The sequence below is a fragment of the Triturus cristatus genome, chromosome 1_2 (genome assembly GCF_964204655.1).
Source record: "Triturus cristatus chromosome 1_2, aTriCri1.1, whole genome shotgun sequence".
Taxonomy (NCBI): Eukaryota; Metazoa; Chordata; class Amphibia; order Caudata; family Salamandridae; genus Triturus; species Triturus cristatus.
Window position 1 is genome coordinate 283,972,515 of NC_140580.1, and position 13,699 is coordinate 283,986,213.

Consider the following 13,699-nt stretch of genomic DNA (forward strand, 5'->3'; position numbering starts at 1 on the left):
GTTATGCGGAGAAACGAGCTTGATCCGAAATGTTCTGGTTTTACTTTGTGGGATCCAGCCACTACATAGGCTTTGGTTTCTCTCTGCCTGCTTACGTGAAAGGCCTTGTCTTTAATTCTTGGCGCCTACAATTAGAGTGTGGGTGGCAGACAGAAGGCACATGTAAGCTCTGCTCGTTTGGGCTTGAATCTCCAAGAGTACCCTGGGCAGAGCAAGGCATCTGGCTCGAGCTTTTATGGGCTGCACCACCTCTACTCTTCTTCCCCCAATGTCCAGTTCACTGCCCCATAGCCGTCTCTGTGTTTCCACCCTGTGTGCTCTTAGGCACATCTTTGCTGCTGCCACATGTCCTATTCGCCACATCTTTACAATATTATCCTCTTGAATGGCCCTATCCTGTATTAGTTTAGTCTAGACAGTCACCCAACTGAATCCTGGTTGGGGCACTGGTAGAATAGTGGTGACCATTCAAAGTGCTTCAAGGTCCCAGCTAAATGACTGAAATCACTGTGCATGTGACGGTCATTATTTTTTAAAATTCTGTTGCACACAGTATAAAACAAGCATTTGCAATGCAATAGGTCTCGCATTATTAAAGTTTGAGCTATTGGTGTTGCATTATTTAGCAATGCCAATAGCTCAAAGTTTAATAATGCGAGACCTATTGCATTGCAAATGCTTGTTTGATCTGTCTTTTCTTTTTTTTCTGTTTCTTGGCAGTACCTATTTCCCCTTTCTGTTTCTACTTTTTTTTCCTTTCATTTCACCTTTTAAAAATATTTAATAAATCTAGTGAATGGATCCAATCCGGAAAAGGGGGTGGGGGGAGCGGGGAGGACTGGGAGAGCTAATATTTACGCATCGTGAAATGTATTGGAAAAGAAAACTTTTCCTTGTGAAATAAAGAATAATAAATGAATAAATAACCTGAATTATAGGTGTAGTCCGATTTAAGATACCCTTTAATACAGAATAGACTTTATAAAGTTGCCACTTTCTTGCTACAAATGTCTAGTAGCTACTTCTAATTAACTACATCAGTTGTCCCATGAGGCATCCTGCTTCTCACCTGCTAAGAGGTATGATGCGCTCCCAGGAAGGTAACACAGGGTCTGCTGAAGGAAGAGGGTGTGACACATTTTTTTACCTTTACAAAGGAGAAGGGGTGCCGAGGGGAATCAGTGATTCATTATAGGCTTCTACTCCTTTTTACAGAATCATAAGATTGATTTAATACATAATAAAAAAACATGTTATGGTCTCTGATCCTGTGGTTTTGCAAATCACAGGCTTAGGGACTGCAAAATGGCTTTGTACATCAGGGCCTTCATTCCTTATGCTGCTGCTGTCAGAATAGCAGCCATTATGTGTAATTTGACCAGTGGCATTGAAAATAGAAAAAGAAAACACAACTTAACTGGCTCCTGGCTGTATAGCAAAGATTAAGTACTATTTGCCCCATTCCCTGTATATAGCAAATACACGTTATTTTTTACCTGGCTGCTGACATACTAGCTGGAATTATGTATTGTTTGCTCAGCAGCTGAGTAAAGACGGGTTCCAGGCAGGTTATTGTTTCCCCCCCTTTATTTTGTTGTTGTCTCCTTTCCACCCCCATCACCTGCTCCACCCCGCCACTCTCCTCTGACACCGGCCGCTTCTGGTGTATGGTTTACTGATGGGTTTACTATGGATGAAAGTTGGGGTACATTTGAGCCCGGTGCTGGGCTGCACAAGTTGGGGACCCTCCTGCAGCTGGCTTTCTTAGGCCACGGTGGACATGCTAGCCTACACATACTGTTTCCTATGCCCACCTCCCTGAAAACAATTGTAGTTTGTGGATGAGAAGAACGTTGCCAATGTATTGCCTTTGCCACATTAGGTGTAATCCTGCTCCAGTGAAACCCACTTATCCCTCACTGCCTAGCAATAGGACCACATGGAGAGGGTGCCAGGATTTCAAGATTTTCCCAGTGCATCTTGCACCTGATAAGTGTATTGTGTCACAAGGATAACCCTCTATGTCCAACTTGGCGCTCATTGTGTCAAAATGGAATCCTCTTGTATAAATCAGGGTAAAAACACACCAAATGTATTATTTAGACAGCCAAATGGAACATTCTCGTTTGGGTTGCATATAACAGACAATGAGAGTGGGAACGTCTCTGTTGCTGTTGTGTATTCTCCTCCAATATAAATGCAAGTAACAGTGTGACTCATAAAAAGTACAGATCTGCTTAAGTGTGTGCATACACATTAAAATATATGGAAAAGACACAATAAATCATCCTTGGTTCTTAAGTCAAGTTGTTCAAACATATATGTGCATACAACATAGCACAATGCAAATTACAATATATTAACGAGCCAGAAGAGAAGTATGACATTTATCTCCTTTGGTTCCTTGATTATTTGCTCATTTGTATTCTCCTATGTTGCTATTGGTCCCAGAGGCAATGAAAACGCATGGAGATGGCTGTCTGGTCTGGAATCAGCAAAACAAATGACCAGTAGTCTGAGTAGTAACACTAATACAAGGGGAGGAAAGGGAGTCAACATAGGGTACAGACCCTTTTCTAATCACAACAGAAACCAAAGTACCCTACGAATCAAGTGGTCTAAAACCATTAGGTCATTGTTAATCTTGCATTGGCATGAAGAAATAACATTTAAGGATAGTAGCCCTCACCAGCCAATCTGGTGCCAGGCTTTACCATAAGGTTCCTCCTCATGCCCAATGGCACGGGCTACGACCCTGACAAGGCCAGGGAACTCTTGGATGTCTTTCAGTAGACCTAAGATGAGTTTCCAATAAACACTACCTAGTAGGGGGGTGAAATTACCCTTCTATTGACCATAAAGAGATAATAACTGCTAAAAATACCTCATGGTGGACTTGCAAACTCTTTATTCCTGTCCCCATTTGGGTATAAATAAAAATAAAAGGGGGGAAATTCAACCCTTCATTTGCTTGACATGTTTTAGCCGGTTGTACAACAGAACAACGCTGGTAAATACATTGCAAGTCTTAACCACACAATTTTTTTAATCACATTTGTTTACAACTTGTATGTTTTTACAACAGATGCCATTACCACGCATTGTTTATTTATTTAAAACAATACATTTATGGGGGAGACTCACCACACCTCCTAACTTATCTTAAATGCTTGGTAAAGGCATTTGTTGTAAAAACATGCGTGCTTAAAAGTGCGTGGTTAAGTCACAACATGTTAAAGCCTCGTTGTTTCCCGTTTCAGCCCTGTATGTAGAATTAGACTTGTCCCAGTGGACTCTTTGTTGTCCTTTTCTTCTTGTGCTACCTCTTCTGGCTCCTCTCACTAAAAAGGTTTCTGTGTATTTGTAGATAATAATTGCAGAGGGTCATGAAAGAATAGGGGTGGATACTGCCACGGTACTTGTGGCCACATAGGAGCTGGCAGATTAAATCTTGGATGAAATCTTCGGTCCTGAGTTCTGCATCTCAAATTGTTTTCATCTTCACTACTCTTGTTGTCGGACCTTAAATTCAATTCATATTGGCGAAAGCAACCATTTTTTGTCCTCTTTGGGTTGACAATCCCGATTGAGCTAATAATCATCTCTGGTATATGGGTAAATGTTTTTATGAGATACTTTTTCAGTGTCTTTTTTCAGTTTATTAATTTTGATTGTGTCAGAAATTCACTATTTTCAGATATAGTTTTAATAATCTCTTCCAGCTTCTTCTTGAAGGCCGTGGAAGACATTTTTGCATTGATAGTATTCTGAACTGCTTGAATCTCAATCAGAAGTTTACCTGAAAGTCATTTTATAGTATTTATGATCATGATCAGTAGATCACGAGGACACTGCCATGAGATTTGAGACCAGTCCTTTCTGAAAATGTTATCTACAGTGAAAATACAGGGTTCTGTAGTGACTATAAATTTCTGTTGTGCAGTCTTGCTTCATAAATACTGTTATAATAGTGCCATGTAGGGACACCCTAACTTGCTATTGTTTCATTTCATTCAGTTTGTTGTAGTCATCTGTACTGTCAGAGCTTTGTGCAGATTGTTTCTCAAGAAGGCGAGGAGTAGTCAAAATATTTTGGCCTATTTCATCATTATGAAATGCTAGATCTATGTTGTCCATCAGGTTGGCCATACAATTAATTCACAAAGTATCCTACTGTCTACCTTGCTACTTTTGCCCCAAATACCCCCCAAAAATGGAAAGCAAAAACGTTTTCACCTAAGGTTCTTTTCTATGAGTATAGCTATCCTAGAAATCATTATGGCACAACCATAGCTGATATTTGTTTGCAAGATGTCCTCGCAGCTGAGCAGCTGCTCTATAAGTCAAAACTACTACAAGGGGATTTAAAGGAAGCATAATAGGATGCAGACCCTTATCTAACCACAACAGAAACCCAAGCACCCTATGGATCAAAGTGGTCTTAAACCAGTGAGCCATTGTTGATCTGGTATTGGCATGAAAAACATTTTTTAAGCCAAGGAAGGAATGCTCTTGGATGTCTTTCAGGAGGCCTAAGATGAGTATTTCCAATAAGAAGTGTCTAGCAGGAGCTGAACTTACCCTTGTACTGTCCATACAAAGATAAGAACTGCAAAAAATACCGCATCGTGGCATTGCAAAATCTTATTCCTGGGTATAAAATTATGAAAATATAACCTTATACTTGGCCCAAACATCCTGCTGTGCCACTGTCGCCACATGTAGTAGTGACAAATCTGTAAGCAGATATACGAGTGAAATGCTTTATTTTTCAAGGCTTTTTAAATAATATTTGTATGAGATACACATGTGAAAGTGAGATGATGTTGTACATAATAATATGCACACACTTGACAAAGTGTGGCAAGATTGCAAGTATTTCCATAATGTGTCTGTGAGAAATTGGGTTATTAGTTGACGGGGTGTGAGTCCCACTCATGTATTAAAACACAATCCTTGTCAGGATGAACCACCAAAGCCACTAAATAAACATGTGCTTAACCCTCTGGTAGCTTGGCAAAAAGCAATCAGGCTTAACTTAGAGGCAATGTGTAAAATATTTATGCAGTACTCAAACTGTAAAAAAGTGAACAAACAATGCAAGAAAAGCTAAGAAAAATACAGTAACTTCGAATAAATACATTTACAGTTAAACAACAAAAGTCCCACAATTAGAACCAGAGTTATGAATTCTTTAAGTTTTGGGTAAGAATAGCACTTAGAAGCAGAAAGCGCGACTCGCGGTTATCTGGTTGCACTGAAATGAGTCACAGCCACAAGTTTAGTCAAACATGATGAAGCATGGGTCGAAGACAGGGGCCAGGTTTCTCCCAGTAGAGGTTTTATCTTTTCAAAGTCCAAGTCCATACAAGGAACCTCAGCAGGAGTTTGGTGTTGGAGGGGCTGCAAGGAGGTTGATGTCGGCATGAGGAGCAGTCATCGATGGAGCTTCATGTTGGCAGTTGACATGTATAGTCACTGTTTGGCACAAAGAGCAGGTCACCATCTAAAAGTCTAGTTAGTGGGGTTCACGGTGACCTTTGCTGGTGCGAGATGTCCGCTTGCAGTCGTGAAACGCCCCAAATGTCTGGATTTTTACTTTACTTGTAGTTTTGCTGTAGTAGGAGTATACTCCGATGTCAGCCAAGGGTCCAGGACCTGGGGGGGCACCCCTTGGGGATCAGGAGAGGACAGCAGCAGGGCTCAGGCAGGTCCAGTTGGCGCTGGACAGCAGGGCAGTTGCAGGGAAGGCCTCTGGAAGCTTGTTGTATCCCTGGTCCTCAAACAGAATGTCAGCCAACTGGCCTTTGGAGTCACCGCTGGGAATCCTGGGTGCAAGAGAAGCAGGTTTTGTCTTCCTTCTTCAGACAGCAGAGCAGTTCTTCTTATCAATCTTTCATAGTTCCAGGAGTCTCCTGATGAGAAGTTCTGACGGAACCACTTTATACCCAGTGCCAGCCTTTGTGTGTGGGGAATATCCTTGACCTACTCCAAAAAAGGTTTCTTTGTGTGGGCTGCAGGCAGAGTCCTTTGAAGTGTAGCCATGGCAGGGCACAGCTCCACCCGAGCCATCCTGTCAGAAAGGCCCACTCCGTCCGCACCTAGGCCCCTTATGTCCCCAAGTCAATAGGGAATACACAACATGCCACACAAGAGCCATTCACAGTCATGTGACCCTGGACAGTGGCAGAAAGGCACATTTAGGTTTAGGAAGAAAAATTCCAACTTTCTAAAAGTGGCATTTTCAGAAGAGTAACTTAAAATCCAACTTTACCATTAAAGAGGATTTTACATTACAGCTCATGTGAGTGGAAGAAGAATTTCTCTATCTGTCCCTTCATTAAGTGCAATAAGGTAACCCAGTGTTTGTCTATGGGAGAGAAAACCGTACAAAAGTGAAACACGCCTTTACGAGTTTTTCCCCTACCAGCATATGTAAAACTTTAGTACATATGTCCTACTCTTTAACATCATGCACACTGTCCTATGAGCACTTAGGGGCTATCTCAGAGGCAACCTCTGAGTTTAAAAAAAGAAGACTTAAGTCTGGCAAAAGGTTTATTTTTCCAAGTTGAAATAGCAGTTTAGAACTGCATTACAGGCGGTGGTGGCAGACCTGAGACAGGTCTTACGGGGCTGCTTTAGTGGGTGGCACAAAGAGTGCTGCAGTCCACTAGTAGCATTTAATTTACAGATCCTGGGTACATGTAGTACCATTTACTAGAGACTTAAAGTTAAGTTGAATAGCAGCTACTACGAGAGTGTCCCGGCCCTAAGGCAGACAGACAAAAAAGGAGGACATCAACCACCATACAGTTTGAACAAATGCGTTTTCAGTTGCTTTTGAAATATGTTTTTCTCTAGGACATATCTGAGTGAAGGAGGGAGCTTGTTTCAGTACTTGGCTGCCAACACAGAGCAGGTGGAACCACCCCACTTCTTGCATTTGGTGTGTGAAACAGCAAGCAACTGGGCAGACTGTGAACGCAAAAGTATTTTTGGATTGGATTCGAAAATCCTGTTAGACAGGTATTTAGAACCAGTCTTGTAAAAGGCTGAATGCGCCAGTCAGTGCTTTCAAAATTATCATTTTTTTCACGGGTAGCCAGTGCAATTGGTTCCGGTAGTGGGAGATTGAGGAGTTTAACTAAAAGGCGAATTGCCTATGTTCTGTACCATTGGCAGTCACTGTATTAGGTAGTCCAGGAACCTAGGTAAAGAATGTTAGCGTAGTCCAGTCTGGAGAGGATCAATGCCTGGAATAGTGTTTTCTGGGCTTCCCAGGGCAAGAGGTTAAGACATTTTCTTAACATCCTGAGTCTACAGCAAGAGGTTTTAACCATTGCTGAGATTTGAAATTTGAGGGATAGATGTGTCTCAATGTGCACCCCTAGGTTCTTAGTCACCTCCTTGGGGAAAGGGAAGTAAAGTTCAACTACTTGCCCAGGCCCCTTGAAGTAATCCTCAGAAGGAGAGATCAGGAGACTGAAGGGTAGATCCAAGATAAGTTTATTCCAAATAAAATCCCATCCATCCAGACACTGGTAATCCAGCAACACCCAGCTTACATCTGAATCTCTTCACAGAATCCTATGACCTCACGGCTGACACTTCTAACATTCTACATCTAACATTCTACAGCTTTCATCTAATGGCTGACTAAAGACATGTCAAATGTATGCAATGAATATAACATACTACACACCTCCCCTCGTCACACCAAAATATACCATTCAAACACACCAAATCATAATATATACATATTGAAGAAATGCACTCCAAGTTCAGACAAATATATACTGCCTTATACTCTAAACATAATCTAACAAGTAAGACGGCTTCTTACAAATCCTATTAGAAGCACGAATCTTCCCACTTCCACATGTACTTGGATCGACTGCACCAGGATGGAATGTATCCATCCCACTCTTTACTACCACGACCCTGTTTAAATTCCAAATCCTATGGTCTTGAGTCTTTACAGCATTCTTAAACAACTTGATAACCTTCACAGGTTCCATGAACTTGGAAACAGCATTACCCAATAGACCAGGACGTTTAATCATCACCAAATCCCCAACCTTAACTTTGGTCACTTTTACAGCTTTCTTCTCATCAAAATAACGTTTCCTCACATTGCTTTTCTCCTCTTCTCTTTTTTGAATCATTTCATTATCACATTTCTTTTCCTTCCCTTTTTCCACTTCATACTTGTTGACCCATGTAGGCTCCACAATGGTATTTGGAACTCTTCCCCGGAACAACAGAAAAGGTGTCTTCCCAGTAGTGGAATGAGGCGATAATCTATACTCTTCCACTTTCTTCAACACCTCCTCTTTCCAATTCAAAGACATGGACTTAGATAATCCAATAGTTTCTTTAATAACTCTATTAAATCTCTCCACCATCCCATTTGCCTCGGGATGGTAGAGAGAGCATGTTTTATGTGTAATACCTTTAGATGCAAGAAAGTTTTTCATCTCACTAGACACCAACTGAGCCCCATTATCTGTCAGTATAGAAACAGGGATCCCTTCTTCAGAAAACAGGTCTTTTAAACACTTAATGATATGATTTGTGGTAATGCTTGTCAAAAAGAAAACAACAGGCCAACGAGAAAACATATCAATTACCACCAATATGAACACCTGAGATCCATTCGAATAAATGGGACCGAGAATATCTAAAGCAATATCCTGCCAAGGACTTGCAGGACGCCTTCTTATAACCATAGGTTGGACACGCGCATTTTTAGACTTATCACTCAATGTACAAGGCACACACTCACGAACAACTCGTTCCACTTCAATATCCATGCCTGGCCACCAATAGGACATTCTCAACCATTCCTTAGACTTGCTAATGCCTGCATGCGAGGAATGAACCAGATCTATGAGTTCCTTCCTGAGACTACAGGGAGGAATCAATCTTGTCCCTCGAAATAATAAATTATTTTCCACAGACAACTCGTTACGTACTGTCCAGAATTTCTTTGTATCTGCAGAACCTTGTTTGTTACTATTCCAACCTTTCTTAAGTAAATCCATTACCTCAATTAGAACAGAGTCCATCACCATTTCACTACACCATCTCTCTTCACTAATCATATTCTGATCAATGACACAAACCAATTCTTCCGAATCCTCCCAAACCTCCTCCTCACTAGATTTTTCAGGCGGAAGGCGTGATAATACATCTGCCACATGATTCTCAGCCCCCGGTAAGTATTTCATCTCAAAATTATATTCTTGCAGACCTATTATCCATCTGGTAATCCTACTAGATATAGAATCCAATCCTTTTTTAGTAAATATTTCCACTAAGGGCTTGTGATCAGTTCTTACTTCAAAACTTGTACCCCAGAGAAATTTCTTCAATTTCTTTATAGCCCAATATACTGCAAGAGATTCTCGTTCTACCACAGAATATCTTGTCTCAGGGTCTTTGAGGCTACGCGACAAGCACATTATAGTGTGAATGCCATCCTTACTGTGTTGTTGCAAGACAGCACCCAATCCCTTTTCACTTGCATCAGTGACAAGAATGGGTTTGATCCTTGGATCAAAACTAGCAAGAGAAGGTGCATCCTTAAGCTTTTCTTTTATAATCTCAAACTCTTGCTCACAGCTTTCTGACCATTGAAATTCTACACCTTTCTTTAGCAAATGCCTCATATTCGCTGCACCATCAGCGAAGTTCCTTACAAATTTAGAGTAATACTCTACCACTCCCAAGAATTTCATGAGTTCACTTTTATTAGAAGGCGAGCTCATTTCTTGAATCGTTTTAATTAACTCTTTTTTTTGGTTTTACACCATCACAAGTAATATTATGTCCCAAATAATCAATGGAACAGGTGCCAAATCTACACTTTTCTGCCTTGATGGTTAAATTATGCTCAGAAAGTTTTCCTAGTACTGATTTCAATCTAATGTCAATCTAATGTCGTGTTGATTAGTGTTTTGGCCGAAAATTAAAATGTCGTCTTGGTACACATGGATCCCAGGTAGACCTCTTAGTATGTTCTCCATACGTATGTTTGGAAAACAGAAGAGGCCGACACCAACCCAAACGGCATGCGAATGAATCTAAAAGTGCCGAATGGTGTTATGAAAGATGTGTAGTCCCTACACGGCTCTTCTAACTCTATCTGGTGATAAGCTGAAGTTAAATCAATTGTACTAAAGACTTTTGCTCCATCTAACAAAGTCAGCAACTCATTTATATTAGGTAGGGGATATTTGTCGATCACCACACACTTATTTAACTGCCTCAAGTCAATGCAAAGTCTCAGGTCCCCATTAGGTTTGCGTGCAGCTACAACCGGGGCCAACCATTCAGTGCCTTCAACCTCTTCTATGATGCCACACTTTTTTAATTTTTTAATTTCGTTCTCCATGTCATCTCTCTCAGAAATTGGAACACTCCTCACCTTACAACACACTGGTACGGAATCTTTTTTGAGTATGATCCTATGTTTGTATCCCTTGAGACAACCTAGTTTTTCCCCAAACACATTTGGATAATCTCTTTTAAGACTGTCAATTAATCCAGCATTCCCAATCCTCTCAATAGAATTCACTTCGCTCCTTAATTGAATGGGAGGGTCACTGTTTGGATCAAGAAAAACACCAAGATCACCCTGATGAAACCAACTGATGATACTATCACCTTTTCTTGAGACATAAATTTTACCTAAAATAATTCTCCCTTTATATTCGATTGAGCCTACAAAGAATCCATGTAATTTGATAGGCTCTCCACCATAGGCCAGAGGTCTTATGTCAGGTTTTAGAAGCTCTACCTTGCTTTTCAAATTATTAGTATAAAATTCACTTGAAACAATTGTGATTTTTGCCCCTGAATCAAATAGAACTCTAGTTTTCTTTCCTTCAACTAGAATATCATCTAAAGGGGAATTTTTTTTCTTTTCTCCAGTCACCACCTGCACGACTATTTGACCACATTCATACTCATCCGAGTTGGGTACCTCATCATCATCATCAACTTTTATCTCTTTTACTTTAGATACATATTTAGTGTTGCACATAGAGGTAAGATGACCCTTCTTTTTACACTTTGAACACAGTGATCCCAAAGCTGGACACTTCGGATTATTGGCTAAGTGTCCCAACTTTCCACACCTGAAACACTTGCCATTAACCCATCTTTCACTTAATTTCCCTTTTGTTGAGATAAAATCCTTCTTTAATATGTCTTTGTTTCTGAAGTTCCCTTTATCCTTACTCTTTACCTCTTGAACCTTGCATTCATTGGGAGAATCTTTCTTCAAGACCGCTACACATTTGATAGAATGTTCTATCCTCTTGGCTACAACTAAAACTTCATCCAGCGTTGGTTCATCACGAGACCACAATTCCTCTCTTACCTTCTCTATATTACATCCGAACATAAACTGGTCTCGAATGCGTTCATCTGTTTGACCCTCAAATTTGCACGAAGAAGCAAGCTTCCTCAAAATGGTTATATAACCCTCCACTGTTTCTTCTTCTGCTTGCATCCTCTTTGCAAAAGTATATCTCTCAAGAATAGTACTTACTTTTGGCAAGTAATGTTTATCTAATTTCTTGATGCAAATTTCATAGTCATTGAGACCATTTGCCTCCTCTTGAGATAATTCAGGAAGGTGATCAAATACATCCTGCCCTTCTGACCCCAAACAGTGCAATAGCAACGCAGATCTCCTCTCTGCACTGAGTGAAGGACCACACACCCTAGCATAACGTTCAAAAACTACTTTCCACTTTTTCCATTTTATATTAGGCTCACCAGGATCAGATAAAAAAAACGGCGCTGCCGTGACGTTTTGCATCTTGGCAGAAGTTGAGAGTAGGTATTAATTGCTAGTAAAATGTTAACTAAAAAAAAATATTGACTAAATGCCTCTATATGTTAAGTGAGCAAGTACTGAAAGGTAGAAATTTAAACTACACGGGTCTTCAAAATATCAAATTCCCCCCCAAAAAAAAAAACAATTTGTTGCACACGTTTTCATAAGGAAATACAATGAGACTTTGTCATCATTTAAACTTGGCTGAAACTGGTTACGAGAATGTACAATTGAGAGGTATCTCGTTGCTTGATTAAAAGCCGTGCGTATCGGCGAATATTCCTGTCCAGATACGCAAGTTAGAATGTTTTTAAAAATCTTACTTGAAGAACTCAGAAGTAAAAGCCGTGCGTATCGGGGAATCCATAAGGCGCGTTTAGTAGTAGGAAAACACTTCAAAAGACTTCCGAGAAAACGTAGTCCGTCTTTTGACTTGTATCTAGTTGCTAAGATACCAGAAAGCTTCCAGGAAGGAACGTGGGCGAACGCCGTCACGTATGCAGTGACATCACCACGTAATGGTCTTGAGCGGAAGAGCCTCTCCCGGGAAGATCAACAATGGAGAATTCCGCAACTGCTTTGATTCCACGAGATGCACACGATTATTCCAGTTCTCGGGACAGGTGAAGTCCGTTACTTTCTTTATTATTAATTAAATAATTTCGTTCGGACGGAAATGTTAACGGATAAAACCACTCCTTCAGGCAATTCTGGGCATGGAATAATCCTCAAGTGATATAGAAATCACACGCGCAAACATTAAACATACCGAGTCGTATAATTAAACTCCATCAGTCATGAAATTTCATTCTTCCTTTATGCTTCTTTTGTATTAAAACCGAAGCGGAGATAGATAGCTTGGTCGTAAAAAATAAATCAGCCAACCAGAGCATATAGAGTAGTTAAATACTGACCAAGATTCCTTTTAAAGCTGATTGTAATCCTTATAATGTTCGTGTCTTGTGTTGGGATTCCAAATGAAAATTCTCGCCGACTACGCCAGTGAAGTAATCCTCAGAAGGAGAGATCAGGAGACTGAAGGGTAGATCCAAGATAAGTTTATTCCAAATGTAATCCCATCCATCCAGACACTGGTAATCCAGCAACACCCAGTTTACATCTGAATCTCTTCACAGAATCCTATGACCTCACGGCTGACACTTCTAACATTCTACATCTAACATTCTACAGCTTTCATCTAATGGCTGACTAAAGACATGTCAAATGTATGCAATGAATATAACATACTACACCCCTGACCACCCGGACAAGGAGTTGGCACCAAACAACAAGATCTCAATTTTCTCTGAGTTACATTGTAGGTAGTTGGCTTTAAGCCATCCCATCACTGCTACCTTGCAAGCTGCAAATTATGACCTGGATTTCGATTCATTGTTGTCATAGGTCACCAAAAGCTCTGTGTCATATGTATACAAACCCACTTGGAGTTTTGCACCATGAATATTTGTTTGGAGCAAACTCAGTTCATATCTCTTTAGCTTGCATAGAAAAATATTTCATTCAAAATGAATTCTACTACATATGATACATTTTTGACTTGTCACAAAAGTTGCATTAGAAGTAAGTATAGAAAGAAAAAGGAAAAAGCTGGTAGTGGAATACCAGTAGCGGTGATTAAGAGGGCCACGATGGTTGTCTTCAAAGTCATGGTTAACAGAAACATTGATTGAGTGAGAGGTATTGACATACTAGCTGACAGTATGTATAAATATTAAACTTTTAATCCTGTACATTAATCATTACAATTTCATTAAAAATTGGTTGGTCAATGTAAACAGTTACAATTATTTGTAGATTGAAGTCTATCTAAAGAAAATGCTGAGAAAG